The 18,960-nt window shown below is 48.6% G+C and overlaps 1 protein-coding gene across 6 annotated transcripts in view; it reads right to left on the bottom strand.

Moving 5' to 3' along the window:
• SIPA1L2 (signal induced proliferation associated 1 like 2) overlaps window positions 1-18,145 on the bottom strand; it is a 224,760-nt gene extending 206,615 nt beyond the window's left edge. For 5 of the 6 annotated variants that reach the window (XM_045437350.1, XM_045437353.1, XM_045437354.1 and 2 more), the window contains exon 1: window positions 17,877-18,145. The gene's annotated coding sequence lies outside the window, so the exon portion shown is untranslated. Of the gene's footprint in view, window positions 1-17,035; window positions 17,625-17,876 lie in introns of those variants that run through there. The other variant, XM_045437351.1, reaches the window with a different exon arrangement.
• Window positions 18,146-18,960: the final 815 nt, after the last annotated feature.

Below are 18,960 nucleotides of genomic sequence, written 5' to 3'. Positions count from 1 at the left end.
GAGGCTTCTGGTCAACAGTAAGCTATTAGTAGTTAAGTTCTGGGGAGTTAAAAGTTACATGCGGATTTTCGACTGTGTGGGGGGTCAGCGCCCCCAACCCCCACGGTGTCCAAGGGTCAACTGCACTGATATACGTGGTATTTGTTACAAATGTGTTATGAGCGTTTAGTATGAGGAACTGCTCTTTTATTGATAACTGTTACTTGGTTATGATTGTAGAACAAAGTTATGTGTGTAATTGTAATCGAAGATGGAAGGGAGGTAACATCCTTGCTAATTTTTTCAGTTTTTGTTTCGTGAAATACCCGAGAAATTATACTAAGAGATCTTGGTAAACAATAAAATATTGTTTTATTCCTCTCGGGGCTGAGAGGAAGCACCATTTCAATCTTTCTCCCTAACTCTGAATTCAACAGAAGGCCAGGGCAGGAGCCTGATAAAAGTAAAATAAAGTGAATATATAAAATGAAACAGAATAAAGGCAATACAGCGGGGCAAGAGGGTGGGGTGGGGAATCGGCTCTGTCCGCATAGCGACCTTCACTCACATTTCAAAAATGCATTTTTTGAAAAATTCTATATGGTCTAACAACAGGCCCAAGGCACAGAGGGCTGTGGATGCTCTGTGACCTTGGACTTGTCTACCAGAAGGAGTGGGATGGTCAGCAGCAGCACTGGAGTCACAATGTCTCCGCTCCAAAACGTATTACTGAAAATATTAATATTTGCCTAAGACCTTTAATACTACATTTAAAGAAATAATATTACATGTAAAGAAAAAAAAAAAAGTCTTGATGGCTATAGAAGTCCCATACAAGAAGTAAAAAGCAGGGGCGCCTGGGTGGCTCATCCAGTTAAGCATCTGACTTGGGCTCAGGTCATGATCTCATGGTTCGTGGGTTCTAGCCCCGCATCAGGCTCTGTGCTGACAGCCCAGAGCTTGGAGCCTGCTTTGGATTCTGTGTCTCCCTCTCTCTCTGCCCCTCCTCCGCTTGCACTCTGTCTCCCTCTGTCTCAAAAAATAAATAAAACATTTTAAAAAAAGAAGCAAAAAGCAAAGTTATAGGTCTTCTCTAGCAATCTCTCACTTTCACTATGGAGTCAAGGGGAATATCTCCAGGTGTCAGACATGGAACTGTCTTCCACCGATTCTGAACATTATTTGGAATCGAAACATTCGAAGATGAAAAACCTGTGACCAGGGCTGAGCTCTAGGAGGACCCGGCGGCCTTGGGTCGGAGGCAGGGGCCTACAGGCAATCGGGGACGCGCCTACAAAAAACTGCATTTCAGGGCCTGTTAAGCCTACATTTCCACTTAGTGCTGGGTGAAAATGTGTTCCCATGACTCGGCAATTAAAACAACAACAACAACAACAACAACAAACTGGAACAAAACAGAGACACTAACTATAAAGACAAGATGAGAAGGATCAGCCTTCTGGAAACTTCCAATGAAGTTATGCAACTCAAGAACAAAAAAGATATAGTGGCAAAAAAAAAGCCTTGATGTAGGTCAGACTGGTTTATCTGGATTTAGGAAGCACAGAATAGGATCTTTGAGGAGCCATATGCTTTTTCTAACCCACAGAACATGCCCAGCATCAGAGCAACAGGAAGTCAAGAAGGTTCTGAACACAAGAAAGAATCACCCAGGGGAGTAGAGGCAGGTCCAGCAGGCCTTTCTTTGGAGTCCAACAATAACAGAGAGCAGTGGGAGGGGGTGTATACAAGCCACTTCCGGGAGGATTATTAGAATATTTGTGATTTCTTTGGCATCTCCTCCCCTTCTCCCCATGAAGACGTGACCCCTGACAAGCCCTCCTCTAGAAGCCTTCCCTTTCTCCTGCAAACTAAAGGAATTAATACTGAAATCCAGGCCCCTCCTCCCTTCCAGATGCTGCAGAACACTTCACGGAACAGCGAAAGCAGAAATTGTTTCATTGGTTTTTTTGCTGGAATAGTGAATTTCTAAGGGCAAAGGCCAATGTAAATGTTTACCCATTGATGGAAAGTCAAAGCACACACATTCTAGAGGCACGTGAAGATGGGGTTTAATCAGACACCAGTAAATCACCGGGTCGGTTTTCCCTTCCTGAGGCAGAAGTTTAATATTTCAGTCAAGATGGAGTAGAGACACCGTCCGTAGAATTTATATACACTTGATCTAGCCGACTCAGTTCCGCGCTGCTCTTTTGTTCGCTACAAACAAAAAGATGGAGAGAACTCCCAAACTGCCACAGTGCGAGCTGAAAACACGCCACCTGCAGCTGCTTAGCTGTGGCTACTGCCCCCAAATCATGTGAGAGGCTCAAGACATACTCCTCTTCTCTCCAAGTTTTCCTCAGCAGCTGTGTTCTTATCGCTCGGGAGGTTCCCTGAATCCTTCCATGCTTAAATTATTGGCAAAAATTAGCAAAATCAGCATAACCCATCTGTAACATATCCTGAGCAGACAGCAGCAATTGAGGGGCCATGAATGATCAAAACGCCATGATGCTCCTGTGAAAAATAAAAACCATCCAGCCTTTCCATCCTTGAAACAATTTCAAGTGCCATTTATTTCGACCAGGAGTCCTCCCCCACTTTTTAATTTTATCAGTGCGAAGTGACAAATACAACCGAATCTCTATGTTCTCTCTCTTTTGCAGACCTTCCTTCGGGCTCATGAACACTCCTAATCTCTAGGAAAAGAGTTCAGATCCAAAGCTGGATGCAGTCCCTCGACGTAGGGCAAGTGAGCGGAAGGAAGTCTTTTCTCCCAAACATTCCGAGGGAAATAAACTCATGTTCAGACCGCGTGTTATGAGCTGACCCTCTGGAAGGAATATTTTGTTTGCTATGCCCAGGATTACTCTGCACATGCTTGGAAGCCACGGGATAACCCTGGAGAACACAGAACTCAGAGCCCAGGCACGGCGGCCGCATCCCACCTCCACATCCTTGGCACCCAAGGTGCGCTGACCTTGCCCACCTTGAGCTCAGACAGACTCATGATCTGCTCCTCATGGTCTCCAAAGCAGCCACTTCGACCCATCAGGCTGGCCCTTCAAGAGTTTGTCAAGGTGCCGGCATTGGGGCACTATGCACCGTTCTTTGGGGGCAAAAGCAATGTGACGTCAGCTCATCGGGGGGAGGGGGGGCGGGAATCGCATGCACAGCCGTTTCCCTGCCATCTGCCCCAGGACCCCGTCACGGCTCTTCTCGGACTGGGCGCTGGCCCTTGGACTCCCGTGGAACCTGCTCCTGAATGGCCCATAAGCCGGAGGGCCCTGCAGTCATTCAAAAGGTTTCTGCTCCCAAGAAACCCTCTGGCTCCAGAATGAATGATTCCCATTATTCCATTCATCGAGTGTCTCTCAAGCCTTCTATTATGAGTCTGAATTTTAAACAGGGGACGAGGTCCTTTATTACATCTCCTAATCCATGTCCCCAGTAACATTTCTTTCAGAGTTACAGACTCTGTCTGCAATCTCATTACGAGGAGACGTTACCCTCCCTGCCTCTACCCAGAGCTAAACCGCACTTGAAGAGAGCCTCCCATTAAAAAAAAAAAAAAAAAAAAATCTGAGAGAAATATTAATAGAAGACCGACTATACTTCCAGAATGCGAGTGCCATTAGAACAACACCCATGTCTGCCCACCCCCCACCGTAACCGGAGTCCCTCCCTAGAACCGTGCCCGGCACAAAAGGGAGTGTGGTAAGTATGGGACAAACGAGGCAAGACACGTGCGTGCCCACTGCTCCACAGGCAGGGCCAATGTCACCGTACCGGAACATACACCAGTCCTGCTGACGAAAACTTAACTAGTTTGTGCCCAGCTAGAGAGGTTTAGCAACTCAGAGCTTCAGTAATAGTGGGCCTTCTGCAAAAGGCACGGTTAATTTATTTCTGGCATTTTTGGGGGGGGGGGGGCGCCTGGGTGGCTCAGTCCGTTAAGCCTCTGACTCTTGCTTTCGGTTCAGGTCGTGATTTCACAGTCCATGGGTTCAAGCCCCACATCAGGCTCTGCGCTGACAGTGTGGAGCCTGCTTGGGATTCTCTCTCTCTCTCTCTCTCTCTCTCTCTCTCTCTCTCTCTCTGCCCCTCCCCCCATCGTGCTTGTTCACTGTCCAAAATTTTAAAAAGGTAAATTTAGCAATGTAGCATTTTATTTTTAAGCAGCTAGGACTTTATTTCGCTAACTGGTATCGACTCACGGCAGCTGATTTAAAAATCTCATTTTGTAGGTTTTGTTGGTTAGTCTCCTCTATCTAGTGTCCGAAAACTGAAGTCAGGACATTTCGGCTGTAATAATTTATTGCAACGGAACTAGAAATTATTCCTCAGAGATGCCTTACCAAATCTTCATCTTTTAAAAGTTAATCACAAAGGTCAAGAATAGACTTTGCAAAAGTAAATAGATGGATTTTCTTTTACCTAAAATTTTCCAAGTAGCACACATAAATAAGTAAAGGGATCGTGTGTCGATCTAAATCTTCAGAAGCGGAGGGCTCAGCTGAAAGCTTCGCACCGGCCTGAGCCCACCAGGTGGCAAATGTCTGCAAACTGGCCAGAGGCGCGCCTCGTCTCCCCGAACGCATGGGCGGGAGGTAAGAAGAGACCCAGTGAGAAAACGACCAAATTAAGTGTAAAAATCATATCCCTGTTCGGAAAGGGGAAGATGAGGCTTAAGAAAAATACACACACACCCGAAAGAAATTGCTCCTAAAATCCCTTGACGATCCCACCTTCGAAAACAGCCGAAACCAAGGGGAAAGGCCGCCTGGTGCGGTGATGCATTTAAAAGCATATAGCCAATCAGGAAAACGTTATGCTGAGCGAAAGAAGCCTTAACCCAAAAGAGTGCATCCTGCAGGATTCCATTTCTATGAAGTTCAAACACGGGCAAAACTTATCTAGGGCAAAGAGAAAAAGGTAGAACAGGGCAGCGAAGTGTACTGATGGGTACCATTATTTTCAAATGCATCCCCCAAAACTGGACTGCTGCATGGATATGCGTGCAGCAAATATAGTAAAATGCCAACACTTTACACGACCTAGCTGGTGGATATATGGTGCCCACTGTACTACAGAATTCTTGCAACTTCTCTGCGTGTCTAAAAATCCATGTGATGGGGGTGCCTGGGTGGCTCAGTCGGTTAAGCGTCCGACTTCGGCTCAGATCATGATCTCGCGGTCGGTGAGTTCGAGCCCGGCGTCGGGCTCTGTGCTGACAGCTCAGAGCCTGGAGCCTGTTTCAGATTCTGTGTCTCCCTCTCTCTCTGACCCTCCCCTGTTCATGCTCTGTCTCTCTCTGTCTCAAAAATAAATAAAGGTTAAAAAAATTTTTTTAAATAAAAAAATAAATAAAAATCCATGTGATAAAAAACCTGAGGGGAAGTCTACGGTGATGATCTTGAGATCTCTTGTTTTAGAGTTTACAGGGGAATGCAAATGTTAGCTGGCACTTTCTACTACTTCGTGGCACTTAAAAGTGACAGAGAGCTACGGCAAGAGGGCATGGACGGTAACTCAACACAGCAGAGAGACCCCGGCCGGCGGGGGACCAGTGCTCCACAGGGTAAATGCTCGGCCCGCGGCCATGCTTCCCAAGCCCTGCTGCCTCGGTTTACAAGTCTGATTACTCATGGGGTGCCTGGGTGGTTCAGTCGGTTAAGCATCCTTTTTTCTTTTTTTAATGTTTATTTATTTTTGAAAGAAAGACACAGAGCGTGACTGGGGGAGGGGCAGAGAGAGACACAGAATCCGAAGCAGGCTCCAGGCTCCGAGCTGTCAGCATAGAGCCCGACATGGGGCTCGAACTCACGAACCATGAGATCGTGACCAGAGCCAAAGCCAGATGCTTAACAGACTGAGCCACCCAGGTGCCCCAGCATCCTGACTCTTGATTTCAGCTCAGGTCATGATCTCACGGTTCCTGGGATCGAGACTCACATCAGGCTCTGTGCTGAGAGCGTGGAGACTGCTTGGGATTCTCTCTCTCCTTCTCTCTCTCTGCCCCAACCGCCACTCATTCTCTCTCTCAAAACAAATATACAAGTAAGTAAATAACTAAAACTTAAAAAAATAAAAAATAAAAGTTTGATTACCCAGAATAATTTTTCAAATAAGTCACTCTGGTCAACCAATCACCAAAAGTTATAAATTCCTAAAGTCTTAAAACATGTGACCTTGGATTACAACTGTAATACTGGTGTGTATATTTTCTAGACAAACAACTGAAACAGATTCAATAATTTCATACCAAAACGTCATGGTCAAAAGGCACAAACTCCCAGTCATAAAATACATAAGTTCCGAGGATGTAATGTACAGTGTGGTGTTATAGTGAATAATACGGGACAGTTAAAGGACTTCAAAGTTGCGAAGGCAGATCTTACAAGGTGTCATCCCCAGAAAAAAAAATTGTGACCAGACTTACTGTGATCATTTCACAGCACACAGAAATGCCAACTATCATGTGGTACACCTGAAACTAATATGTCATCTATATATTATGTTAAAAAAAATAAAGCTCATCATTTACTTTCGATATTTTTTCCTTCAGGTGTGTGACATAACTTTTAACAAATTACAATGGGGGGGGGGAGATCAGCTTGACTACCTCACATGACAACGAGTGACTTAACCACCATGTCAAAAACACGGTCCGTCACTTCTCCTTGAGGTCGCTTTTATAACGAAATCCGTTTTCGGGGTTGCAAAACCTAAACCAGGCGAGGAGGTGAGTTTTGTTTCAGGCAGAGGGAGTTGTTGCAGACAACACTGGGTTCAAATGAACAACTAAGTGAGATGGGTTTACTTGCATTGGCCGGTCTCTACAGAGCCCAGAGTGTCCTTGTGTCTAAGGGCCCCTCGCGGAAAATTCAAATCCTAACCGTTTGCCAAAGCATAACTTGGCTCCTGCCTTCTTCTGGAATGTTCTCTCGACTAGGCAACCCGCTATAAGCTCAGCAGCCCACGGGGCCTTCAAGCCACAGAGCCTGGCTATCCCAGGGTCTCACCCAGTAAGCCAGCCCATTCTCTTCCACGACGGGGGCCCGGCTGTTAAACCCTTCTCTTAAATTTCCGAATCAGGAACATGAGGAAGTTTGATTCGAAGACGACCAGAAGGGCCCTCTGAGGCCGGAAATGCTACGAGTCCGTTAATTCTCTGATGGTGCCGGACGCTCACCCGGAGCCCAGGAGGGAACGAGGTAAGTGGCCCCTGCCCCCATGGGTGCCACACCCCAGGACGCCTCCCGCTAACCGGGCAACCTCAGAATGCCAGCGTTTATAGAAGACTTGGGGATCCTTGTTTTGAAACTGGGTTACGCTCGCTGTCCAGGAAGCGAAGTGAGGTCGGGGTGGCCACAAAGCAACCCCTCCCCGCCACCTCCCTCTCCTGCAAGAGCCAGAAAACTCTACTCTGCTCTTCTATACGATGCTCCAAACTGGTCTCCAAAAATTCCCATCTTTCTCCTCAGTTTTGCCTCTTCCAGAAAAGGAGAAGGCAGAAGCGGCTGGGTGCTGAGCCAGCCAGCGCCGGCGGGGAGGGCAGGGAGAAGCAGAGCGTGTTGTCATCGGGGTGGGGGGGGGGGGTGGGGGCCCGCGGAAGGCGAGAGCCTCTGTTTACACTTGCCTCCGTCCTCCACACCTCCCACGGCCCAGTGCCCTCGGATACGGATCTGTTGAGGGACTGGCACAGAAAACCAGTGAGATCAGAGGCGGTGTCCCCTGGAGCCCCGCGCGGGCCCTGCCCCAACTCATCTCACCGCTCACATTCGGTGCCAGCCCGGCATCGCCTCTGCCAGCCCATCGCGCAGGGAGCCGAGGACCGCGGTGCCGGGCCCGGAGGATGGATCTGGAAGGCTCCCCGCCACCAGACGCACAGCGACAGCAGTCATCAGACATCACCCAGATTTAACTGCCCTAAAATTAGCAGTCGGAGCAAAGTAGTTACCGCCGTGATTGCGTCAGAGCTCCGCTCCCTGGCCAGCTGCCAGTTTTAAACAAACCGTCCCGCATGCTCCAACCAGGGAAACAATATTTTGGAAGCGAGCCAGCCAGGCATGTCGGCGAATGTTCCAATTCTAGCTTTGCTATTAATGTTTTATAATTCAGTGACAAGGTGAACAAAGTCTGTATGGGCTGCATCTGCAAGGGGGTTATTTTCTTTGTTGGAAGCACTTATTCTTTGGGTGAGTAAAGTATTGTGGACGGATCCTTTTAAATATTTAAATGCCTGAAATTTATTTAGGGATTCACACTGAACTGGCTTCAACACAGATTATGCAAATCGGGCAGAGTATAAATGCAAAACAAAAACTGTTTTCCCCTTATACTTCTTTGAACCCTGGCAAAGAGGCAGGGAGCCGGAGAAATTGTCCCACTCACTTCCCAACAAAGGACAGGTAACCAGATTGGATCAGAAGGGCTACCTCTCCGCGAATTACGACATTTCTCCTGAAGAACAGACCATCCACCGGCTAATAAAACTCAGACTCCTCAGCCCAACGCTGGGCCACCGTTTTCCCCCTTTCAGGGACAGCTGGCTGGAGTCCACCATTCTCCTGTGCACACACCTTCTCTACTCACTCCCTCTTTCCATTCACTCCTTCCGTGATCTCTGGAGACCAACCACACCTCACAAAGCAGATGGAACAGAGGAAAGCGGCCTGTAGCTGGAGCAGAGAGACAGGGTTTCAGGTCTAAGACTAAGAAGACTCAAGGACACCTGGGTGGCTCAGTCGGTTAAGCGTCCGACTTCTGCTCAGGTCATGATCTCACGGTTCGTGGGTTCGAGCCCCACGTCGGGTTGTACACCGACAGCTCAGAGCCTGGAGCCTGCTTCAGATTCTCTGTCTCCCTCTCTCTCTGTTCCTCTGTTGCTTGTGCTTTGTCTCTCTCTCTCTCTCTCAAAGGCAAATAAACCTTAAAAAAAAATTTTTTTAAGACTAAGAAGACTCAGAAAAGCATGTGTTCTCCCCGTAAACCTTAGTTTTTGTGTTAGTGACAGGGGATCATCCCATCAGCTTACAAGGGTCTGGTTCAGTATGTGAGAGAACACCAATGAAAGTTCCAGCACAATGGCTGTCTTTTACATTTATTTTCAAGAATGTCTCCCCCTGGGGGCGCCTGGGTGGCGCAGTCGGTTAAGCGTCCGACTTCAGCCAGGTCACGATCTCGCGGTCCGTGAGTTCGAGCCCCGCGTCAGGCTCTGGGCTGACGGCTCAGAGCCTGGAGCCTGTTTCCGATTCTGTGTCTCCCTCTCTCTCTGCCCCTCCCCCGTTCATGCTCTGTCTCTCTCTGTCCCAAAAATAAATAAACGTTGAAAAAAAAAAATTTTTTTTAAATAAAAAAAAAAAAGAATACCTCCCCCTGATTCTCTATTTTGTTAAGTCAAAAACATTAGTCTCCCTCACTCTTACCAACACATAAAAGTTTTAAATAGGAACACTGATGCATTTTTCCAAGCAAAAGGCTTCCCATGACCCTCCAGTAAGCAGACTTGGTTGGTAAATGAGGTGATTCTATTATTATTTAGATGAATCTCTTAGTCCTGCCTCAAATCTCATCATAGTACCTCTTAACACAGAGATTTACACACACAGGACTTAGGATGACACCCTTCTGAGTTCATGGAATGTAGGAACGAATACTGTATCAGGATATTGAACATAAAAGACTTTCACCTGTAAAATGAAAACTACACTTCCTGAGCACCGACTACCTTTAAGGCATAAATATCTCTCTGATGTACTTTGCAATCCTCAAAGTGCTAAGTCAACAAGAGGTGTCCAATGTTCTAGTGATGAGTTTTCAAAAATCACTGTTTCCTCTAGAAATTACCATGGCTGATGGGCCAACAGGCAAAAGACTTTACCGATGAAACGGCACAATTCAGAAATCATTTCTTTTCAGGTATGTTTACGAAGGAGCCCACACCAGGGTTTTTAAGTGAGCTGTAGCCTCACCAGATTCCATCAGGGCTGTGCCCTTGTCAGTCTGGAGACTCTGAAACCTGGGATGGGTGCAGACCACATGCTCTCAGGAACAGGAGGACAACCCCCAGGGTGTCCTGCGTCCCCAGAATCACAGCCCTGGAGCAGGGCTATAAACGTCCTAAAGGAACAGCTGGGCCTCTGCTCTCACTCTCTTCAGAAACTACTTACTACTCCCCTTTCACTAGCTTGGTGTCCAAGTTCAATTGCAGGTCATTTCAGATGGAAATGATTTAAAATGGGAAGTATAAAAGGCTGTTGAGGGGTGCCTGGGTGGCTCAGTCGGTTTAGCGTCCGACTCTCGATTCCTGTTGGGTCGTGATCTCACCGTTGTGAGTTCGAGCCTCCTATGGGGGGTTGGGTGCTGACAGCATGGAGCCTGCTTGGGATTCTCTCTTTTCCCCTCTCTGCCCCTCCCCCACTCGTGCCGTGTGTCTCTCTCTCTCTCTCTGAAAATAAATGAATTTTTTTTAAAAAGCTTGTTTAGATAGACCATTTCCAAAAGAAATGATGCAGCACTACCGCATTTTCAGGGAACACTACTTACTTAGTTCAATAAAAGCCAAGATACACAATCCCTTCATGTTTAAACCCCTGGCTCCCCATCATTCCTTTAACAAATATTTGTTTGCTAAGAGCCTATTATGTGGTAAAACCCAGGGAAGTGCAGGCAGTAACAGTAATAAACCAGAAACGCCCCTCCCCTGCGGCTCTTATGTTCTATTGAGGTGAGATGGAAAATAAACATACAGAAATTAAAATACAATACTGAGGGGGCGCCTGGGTGGCTCAGTCGGTTAAGTGTCCGACTTCGGCTCAGACCATGATCTCACGGTCCGTGGGTGCCGGCCCCGCGTCGGGCTCTGTGCCGACAGCTCAGAGCCTGGAACCTGCTTCAGGTTCTGTGTCTCCCTCTCTCTCTGCCCCTCCCCCGCTCGTGCTCGGTCTCTCTCTTGTCTCGCAAAAATAAATAAACGTTAAAAAAAATTAAAATACAATGTTGAGGCTGGGGGGCTGGCTCAGTCAGTAGATCGGGTGACTCTTGATCTCAGGGTCGTGAGATCAGGTCCCGCGTTGGCTGTGGAGCCTATTTAAAAACAATATACACATACACACAGTCTTCATGTCAGGCAATGCTGAGTGCTGCGGATTAAGATCCAGCAGACAACAGGGGAGCGGAGAGTGCACAGGAGGGAGAGTGAGGGGGGAGGTGCTAGTTTAGCTGGGTAGCTGCAGCACCAAGGCTCTGGAGAGGCCAGGTGGCTGGGCTCCCTTAACTCCCTCGCAGCAGGGGCTGACATGTGCTAGCACGGTAGCCAATGATACACGAGCCGAACTATACTGTACTTCCAAATTTGTTTTTACGCTTCAGAAGTTTCTGGATGAGAAAATGATTACTTACGTCCTTCTCTCCTGACTGTGGGCCTGGTGGGGGCTGTGTGTGACAGTATGGTGCCTCCTCAACAGCTGAGTTCAACCAGAAACGTTCCAGAAAGAACAGTAGCCCCCAGGACGGTATCTACTCCCTACCCAAATTAAACCCCTAAAGAACCCACAGCAATTCTGGAAGAGAACAGGCCGAAGTTAAAAAAAAAAAAAAAAAAGTTCTCAGAAAAGGAACAAATATAGTAAACAGAGGGCCCGGTAAGGATAGAGTCTGTCTTAAAGTTCCCTCACAGGATGCTGACAGGCCCCTAAGAAACTGCTTCCAAACAGTCATGAACTCTAAGCTGAAGAGAGGGGTGGACAGAACACGGGTCTCCAGACTGGGGGCCACACATTTCGAAGGGTAACAAGACAGCCCTTAAGGTGCAAAAGGAAATACTCCATTTCTGTTTATTTTTAATGCCACCCTTCTTCAAATGTGCATTTCTGTGTTTTATAACGTCTGTATCTTAGCATGATAAATTAACATGCATGCATGTGTATATACACATAGGCACAAACACACAGACACGTATATTTGCACAGGCATACACACACATTTATTGAGACGGTGATTTTGTACGGAAGGGGTATGCACGCTGAAAAACATTTAGAAACCCCACTACAAAGAAATCACTGTTCCTTGGATTAAGGTATTAAACACTCAAACGGAAGCTTTTGTCCTTTATGAATAATTAAAACTGTGATTCCTAAAATTACTTATTAGAAACTTCAGTACAAAGAAGACTGTATCCCAGAGCTATTCCTGAGCCACGTGAACACCCACTGTCCAACCAGGAACCAAATGCATTATGAAGCCCCCTGGAAGACGGAAAGCCATCATCGTGCTGACTCTACGGGCCACTACGCCCCAAGCACTGCCATCAGAAATGCTTTTTTGAGTATCCACAAATAGTTCATCCCAGCATACATAATTTTTTTATTTATCCAAGAGTTCTTGCTTTCCACAGGAACAATTTTTAACATTGGCTCTCTACCTAGATTTTTTTCTACTGATGAGTAACTGAATGCACAACCCAACAGCCTGCTCGGGCAACTCGGATTGCTCGAACAGCTCGACCAACGAGGAGCTTCTTCCAGATTTAGCAAATATGTGAAAGTGAAAAATATGGAGTAATCCCACGGGCAGAGCTGAACAAGCCCCTTCGGACTAAACGTATGTTCAGGAAACAGGAAGGGAAGAGTATTAAAACGCCGAGAAAATGGGGAAAGCTCACGGTTCTCTTACCCACTACCCGAAAGTAACACAAAATAAAATAATACCCAGCTCCAAAATAAGTTCAGAAAGTCCAACAACATTCCGATTTTTCCCACAGGCTTTTCAGTGCCTGAGACCTCCAGAGGTCACAGGTCACAGTGGGGCCCTATTTTCTAAGTCATTCAGTCAGTCAGTCATTAAAATATTTCTTAATCACCTAACCATGCAGAGCACGGTTCTAATTACCAGGGACACACTACAATTGAACTCATTTCTGTCTTAGAATAACCTGGTCAGCAGAAGTAGCCAAGGAGGCTTGACAGCCTCTTTCAGGATGTCTGGAAAAGGCAGAGGGATCGGAGCCAGCTGGTAAGAAATTAGGTGCGTTAGGACTTAACGATAACCAAGAGTGATTCCTTGTAAACCTAGAAGCTTCCAGAGCCACTATTCATGGCTGAGCCAGTTTGACAATTTCATCCCCGACTTAGGTAGAGATAAAAAAAAAAAAACAAAAAACAAAAAACAAAAAAAAAACAGTCTGATGTTCTAAGCAAGCTGCCTTCCTTTGGGAGAGCAGACAAAGGTGCTAACCAACAGGATCAAACTCCCAAGAAGCACCCGGGGTAGAACCAGCTAAAATAAAGGAAAATGAAGCACCATAGATGTTGGGTCTTGCAGCGACGTTAGTGCAGGAAGGCCAACCATGGCTAGTGGCAGTATGTGATTAACGACTCAGGGGTTTTAGTGAACAGGAAACTCACTGAGTCTGGGTAACGGGGCCACCAAAAAAAAAAAAAAAACTGAACGCAGGCCTGGACTCTATCAGTGCGAGTGGGACACGCAGGCTGAGGGAAGGGTACTCCTACTGTGCCCAGGTCAAGCTGAGTGGGAAGCCTTCAGTTCGGGGTCCGAGTGTGACAGGTGGTGCTCAGTGAATAACTGAAATACCTCTCTAGAAAGATCTGTTCCACGGGCCACCAAGGGAGTAGAATGCAAATAAACAGGAAGAGTTCGATTTCAGTGCTGTGGGTAAAAAACACTCGTCTAGGGGCGCCTGGGTGGCTCGGTCTGTTAAGCGTCCGACTTCGGCTCAGGTCATGATCTCACAGCCCGTGAGTTCGAGCCCCGCGTCGGGCTCTGTGCTGACCGCTCAGAGCCTGCAGACTGTTTCAGATTCTGTGTCTCCCTCTCTCTCTGCCCCTCCCCTGTTCATGCTCTGTCTCTCTCTGTCTCAAAAATAAATAAACGTTGAAAAAATAAATAAATAAAATAAAAAATAAAAAAACACTCGTCTAGTAGTCAAAAACCTCGGAAGGGTGGAGCCCTCCACCCCTTCCAGGCAATGTTCAGGTATTGCTGGGAGACCACTCGTAGGGCATTATCAAGAGATCCCCGCATCACAGAAGGGCTGGACTGCGATTTCCAAACACTGGTCCTCACCGAACATTTCACTGGCCCGTGCAAAAGGAAAAAGTGTCCATGTCTGGGAGGGTATATATGCACAAGTGGGATAATTAAAAAAAAAAATTTTTTTTTTAATGTTTATTTTTGAGAAGGGGGAGACAGAGCGTGAGTGGGAGAGGCGGAGAGAGGGAGACACAGAATCAGAAGAGGGCTCCAGGCTCTGCGCTGTCGGGCCCGACACGGGGCTCGAACCCGTGAACCGTGAGATCATGACCTGAGCCGAAGTGGGGACGCTCAACCGACTGAGCCACCCAGGCGCCCCTCATGTGGGATAATTTTAACAAATGTCTTCTCTGGAGGGGAAGAACCTTCCTGTCTGAAGGCATGCATACTCTTTCTTCCTTTTGGGGGGTGGGGTGGGGTGAGGAGTGGGGTATAAACTAATACACCTTGATGAAATGCATCGAAAGTAGATAGGAACTGATGCTGTTAATTTTCAGTATGTTCGTGTAGCAATACTGCATACTGGGGGGGTAGGCGGGGGAATATCGGAACTGGGTTACGCTAAATATGAAACCTCTCAAGAAACAGAACCTCTCCTGTGGGTCAGATCTGGCTCTCTCCAACCACTCTTGGGAACCAAAGTTTATGAATCAAGTCCAGAAAGGATTGAAATCATTTATCTCTGAAGTTAAGAAGCATTTAAAGTCCTATTATACTGTTATCTCTCCTTCAAAGGGGTCACGGTGACATGTGATTGGAACAGAAAAGCGATTTCTGCCTCACTGATTCCAAGGTAAACCAAGTAGCTAGAACTCTCAGGAATGTTCACATACAAACACACCGTAAGGCAATGAACGCAGACACAATCATGAAAACGATGAACTGTCACAGTGAGTCCTTTGCATTACGCTAATACCTTTGTTTTAAATGTTCAAGAAATCTAAAATATTGTTGCTGAAAGAGATCATGGAAATACTTTATCCAAACTCATTTATGACAGGCAATAGAAGGAGGAAAGTGGAGGTTCCTGTTCCTCCCGCCTAAAGCTCTCCCTAGTCTATCACCCTGCAAGGGAATTAGGTACAATAATAGATGCAGAAAAATCTGGAACCCGGTTCCCTGCATTCTTCAGAACTGTACATTGTATCTCACTCAAGTTCAAAACAGGAAGAAAAAAAAAAACTGCTTTGCTTTTCAGTTAATAGTAACAGTCTAAATTTTCTTCAAGTTCAGCGCATCTTTGAAAAGATAAGTAATCCTAAACCACCAGGACAAGCAGACCATAAATGCAAAGACTTTAAACTAGTTTTCATGACCAAACCCAATACTTTTAAACCAGTTTCAATTACCAGACAGTTGCCCTTTCAAGGTTAGTGAATATTTCCTCACGTTCAAGAACAGACAGATTTTCAAAATGAATAACCCACTATTCCCTCTGCCTCAGGTAAAAAGATCCCCAAGGTGGACAGGTGTTTACTAAGCTCAGGTATCGAGGAACCCTTTAAAATGCCATTCCAGTCTCAAGGCGGGGGGGGGGGGGGGGGGGGGGGGCAACTTACAAGCCCACAGTACACAGCTTTAACTACAATAAACCTCATAAAAGCCAAATCACGATGCTCTGATAATTCCCATCACATTCCATAAAATGAAAGCTCTTTGAAAAAGGCAACGATTTAAAACTACAAGCATCTGATGAAAAATATACGCTTAAATCGGCTGGGGAAAATCTGCAGCCCCTACCCCAAAGCCAGAAGCTCTACCTCCCTACCTGCAACGTATGTTATTTTCTCTTATTTTCCAGACCAAATGCTTAGACTGCTTCTTACCCAAGTTCATTTCACCCCATCTATAGGTAGCATGTGGGTACTGATAAAAGCTGTTTCTGATTCCATTTCCTACTTCCCAGATGTTTGCTAGAGTTTTCTTTTTTTTTTTTCTTCAGCTATTTATGAATACACTCCAATTTAGAACAAACAAACTCAACATGTCATATTTTAAGCTGGGCAAGACACACAATAAATGGCAGCTATAAAATAAGTCCAAGATATTTCTCCAGCTTATGAACAAGTATGCCTACCGAGGCGAGATTTGGACAGGCTGCCACGGTTTTGGTCTAGGAAAAAAAGTACTTAAAATGTATAACTGAGAACCTGCTGTTGCTGATTACCTGCTGGCTACAGTAGTTCTCATAAAAGGGGCTGTGCTTGGAAATGAAAAACCAGTGTCAACCGGGAGAAAGACGGAAAGACGTCTCTACCAAATTCTTGGTATGAATCATGCATATATATACTTCCAACTACACGCATCACTGAAACCTTAGGAAGAATCAATGATTTTGCACACTTTCTCACAAATAATGTTGTTTTATACCTCTCTGAATCAAGCAGTGAACTCCTAAGTTAAAAAAGTGAAAAGATGGTCTAAGTCCAGTACTCGAATATATTCCTCAAACAAAAATATGAAAACAGACATCCTTAAATTTGTGACTAAAAATGGTGACCAAGTTGTCTCTTGAAATTCATCTTTAAGAATGCCAGAAATAATGACACTTTTTGAAGTGGAGATAAACGTTTCTTTTATACAGAAGTAGTATATTTCAAAAAGAAAGCAACAGTTCTGGAGATTTTTTCCCCCTCCCATCACTAATTACAAAACTGGAAAAAATTGCAACCTGGATTGCAGATAGGCAACTCAAAAGCGCAGTTTACAAATGCCCGTCATAAGAAAGCCATCTAGTGTTAACATTTAGAAATGAAAGCTGCAGACAAAAGAGGCAAAGAAAAGAAAAATCTTAGTGACTATTTTGAACTTACTGAGAGCAAACCTATGCGAATCGTCAAGATTCTTTGTTTTAAAAAAAAAGGGGGGGGGGCATCATCATGAAAACCAACTCCTAAGCTAAACAAAATCCAAAACATGTACAATTTCATTTTGACCAAAATCATGTTTTGGTGACCACAATTCCGTGACCAATGCACTTGATTTTTCCAATACTCACGCTGGAGTCATCTTGGGCTGAATTAATTTAACTGAAGCAGGTTAATGATGACAAATATCTCCCAGAGGGGTAATGCCAAGTTGTTTTCTCTTCCCCAGAAGCATCGGCTCTCGCTTGCAGATGATGAACTGAAATTGATTCTTTGGGTTTGTGGCACGGTTGAAAATTAATCTATAGGCGCTCGTGGGGATACTCCCAGGACGTGGTCAAACTAGCTTTAATAATATGGGGGGACCCGACAAAGCCCGGGAGCGGAGGATGGAGCGAGGCACGGAGACCGGAGAGGTGGTAGAGCGGTCGGGACCCCAAAGGGTGGTCGCGCCGAGTTAGAAGGGCGCTCGCCGCGCCTCGGGATCTTACAAAAGAGGGAGCGGGGCGCCGGCGAGAGCGCGCGCCGGGGGGCGCACACCTTCCCGGGGGAAGACACCCCGCAGCAAGTTCAGCAAGTAACCCCGCCCGGCGCGCCGGTGCACAGCGTCCCGCAGCCTTTCATCTTCGCTCTTGGGTTAGTCACAGAGGAGTTGCTGCGCACCCAGAGGAGGTCCTCATTAGTGCTCGTGTCACCAAGACGGGAATAACCTTTCTGCCGATCGATAACTTTGAGAGAACGAGCGGCGGCGGCTCCTCTTCCACCCGGGGCTCGGAAGCGCGGGCGCGTCTGCCAGCCGGACCCCCCGCCCCGCGCCCCTGCCCTGCCCCCGGCCCGGCCATCAGCCCCCGAAGCGCTCCCGGGGCAGCCCCTGCACCCCGGGACAGTCCTCGCGGAGGCCGTGCCCAGACACCACCCGAAGGCTCCCGAGCGGATCCCGCCTCGCTCCCCGTCCGCTCGCCCGACACGCACCTCGGAGACGCAGTCCGCCGGGACCTGCTACAGCCCACGAGCGCGCGGCGGCGCGTACCGGGGCCGCCGCCTTGCCGCCCGCCGCTGCCCGGGGCTGCCCATCGGCCCGGACTCTGCCGGCGCCGGGCTCCGGCGGGAGGCGGCCCGGACCCGCCGGCTGCGGCTGGAGCTGTCGGCCTGCGCTCGGGCGGGCGGGCGGCCGGGGCGGGGGCGCGGCGCTGCTCCTCCTCCTCCGTCGTCCTCCTCCCGCTCCGCCGGCTCCTCCCGGGCTCCCGGTCTGCCGAGCCGGCTCCCGACGCCGCCGCCCGCCCGCCCGGCGGCACCGCCCCCCGCCCGCTCTGCGGCCTCCCATTGGCCGCCGCCTGCAGGCCCCCTCGGCCCCGCCCCGCGATTGGGCGCGGGCGCCGTCCGTCCCGCCGCCCCGCGGGGCTCGGGGCTCAGCCGGTGCGCGGTTCCCAGGCCCCGCGGCGCGCGAGAGCGGCGCGTCCCGGAGGGGTTCGGGCGCCCTTCCCCGCGAGGGGGCTGCGGGGCGCGGGGGCGCGGCGCCTGGTGACCTCGGGGGAGGTACAGCCTACCTGGACCCGCGCCCCGGGGGAACCGGCGCCGCCCTCCGCGGACTCGTTTCCCCCCTCCGGCCGGAATAAGTTAAAAACCCCGAGTCCGGCCGCGAGCGGCCCCCTAGCGCCGTCGCGACCCCGCCTGGCCCTCCACTCTCCGCGACTGGGAGAGACGCGCCCGCCCCGGGCTCAGGTCCCCGCGCCGCCAGAGCCTGAGTGTCGCGGGCCGAGGAGACCCAGCCAGCCGCGGGCGCTGCGCGGGCACCTGCCTCAAGACGCAGCGGAATCGCGGCGGCCGGCGACGGCCCAGACCACTGTCTCACTGCGTTCAGAAGACGACGGCAGGAGGGGCGAGCTCCGACTGGGTGCCGGCCTGGGAGGGCGCCCCAGGGCCGCCCAGGCGGTGTTCCTACCGTGTGCCGGCCTGGGGGGAAGGGGGCGTCCCGGGACCGCCCTGGGGATGTCCCTACTGCGTTCTGGCCCGGGAACGCGCCCCGGGACAACCCTGACTGAGCCCCTGCGCTCTG

Source organism: Leopardus geoffroyi, chromosome D2 (genome assembly GCF_018350155.1).
Source record: "Leopardus geoffroyi isolate Oge1 chromosome D2, O.geoffroyi_Oge1_pat1.0, whole genome shotgun sequence".
Lineage (NCBI taxonomy): Eukaryota > Metazoa > Chordata > Mammalia > Carnivora > Felidae > Leopardus > Leopardus geoffroyi.
The sequence above is the reverse complement of the archived record's forward strand: the minus strand, read 5'-3'. Positions and strand labels throughout refer to the sequence as shown.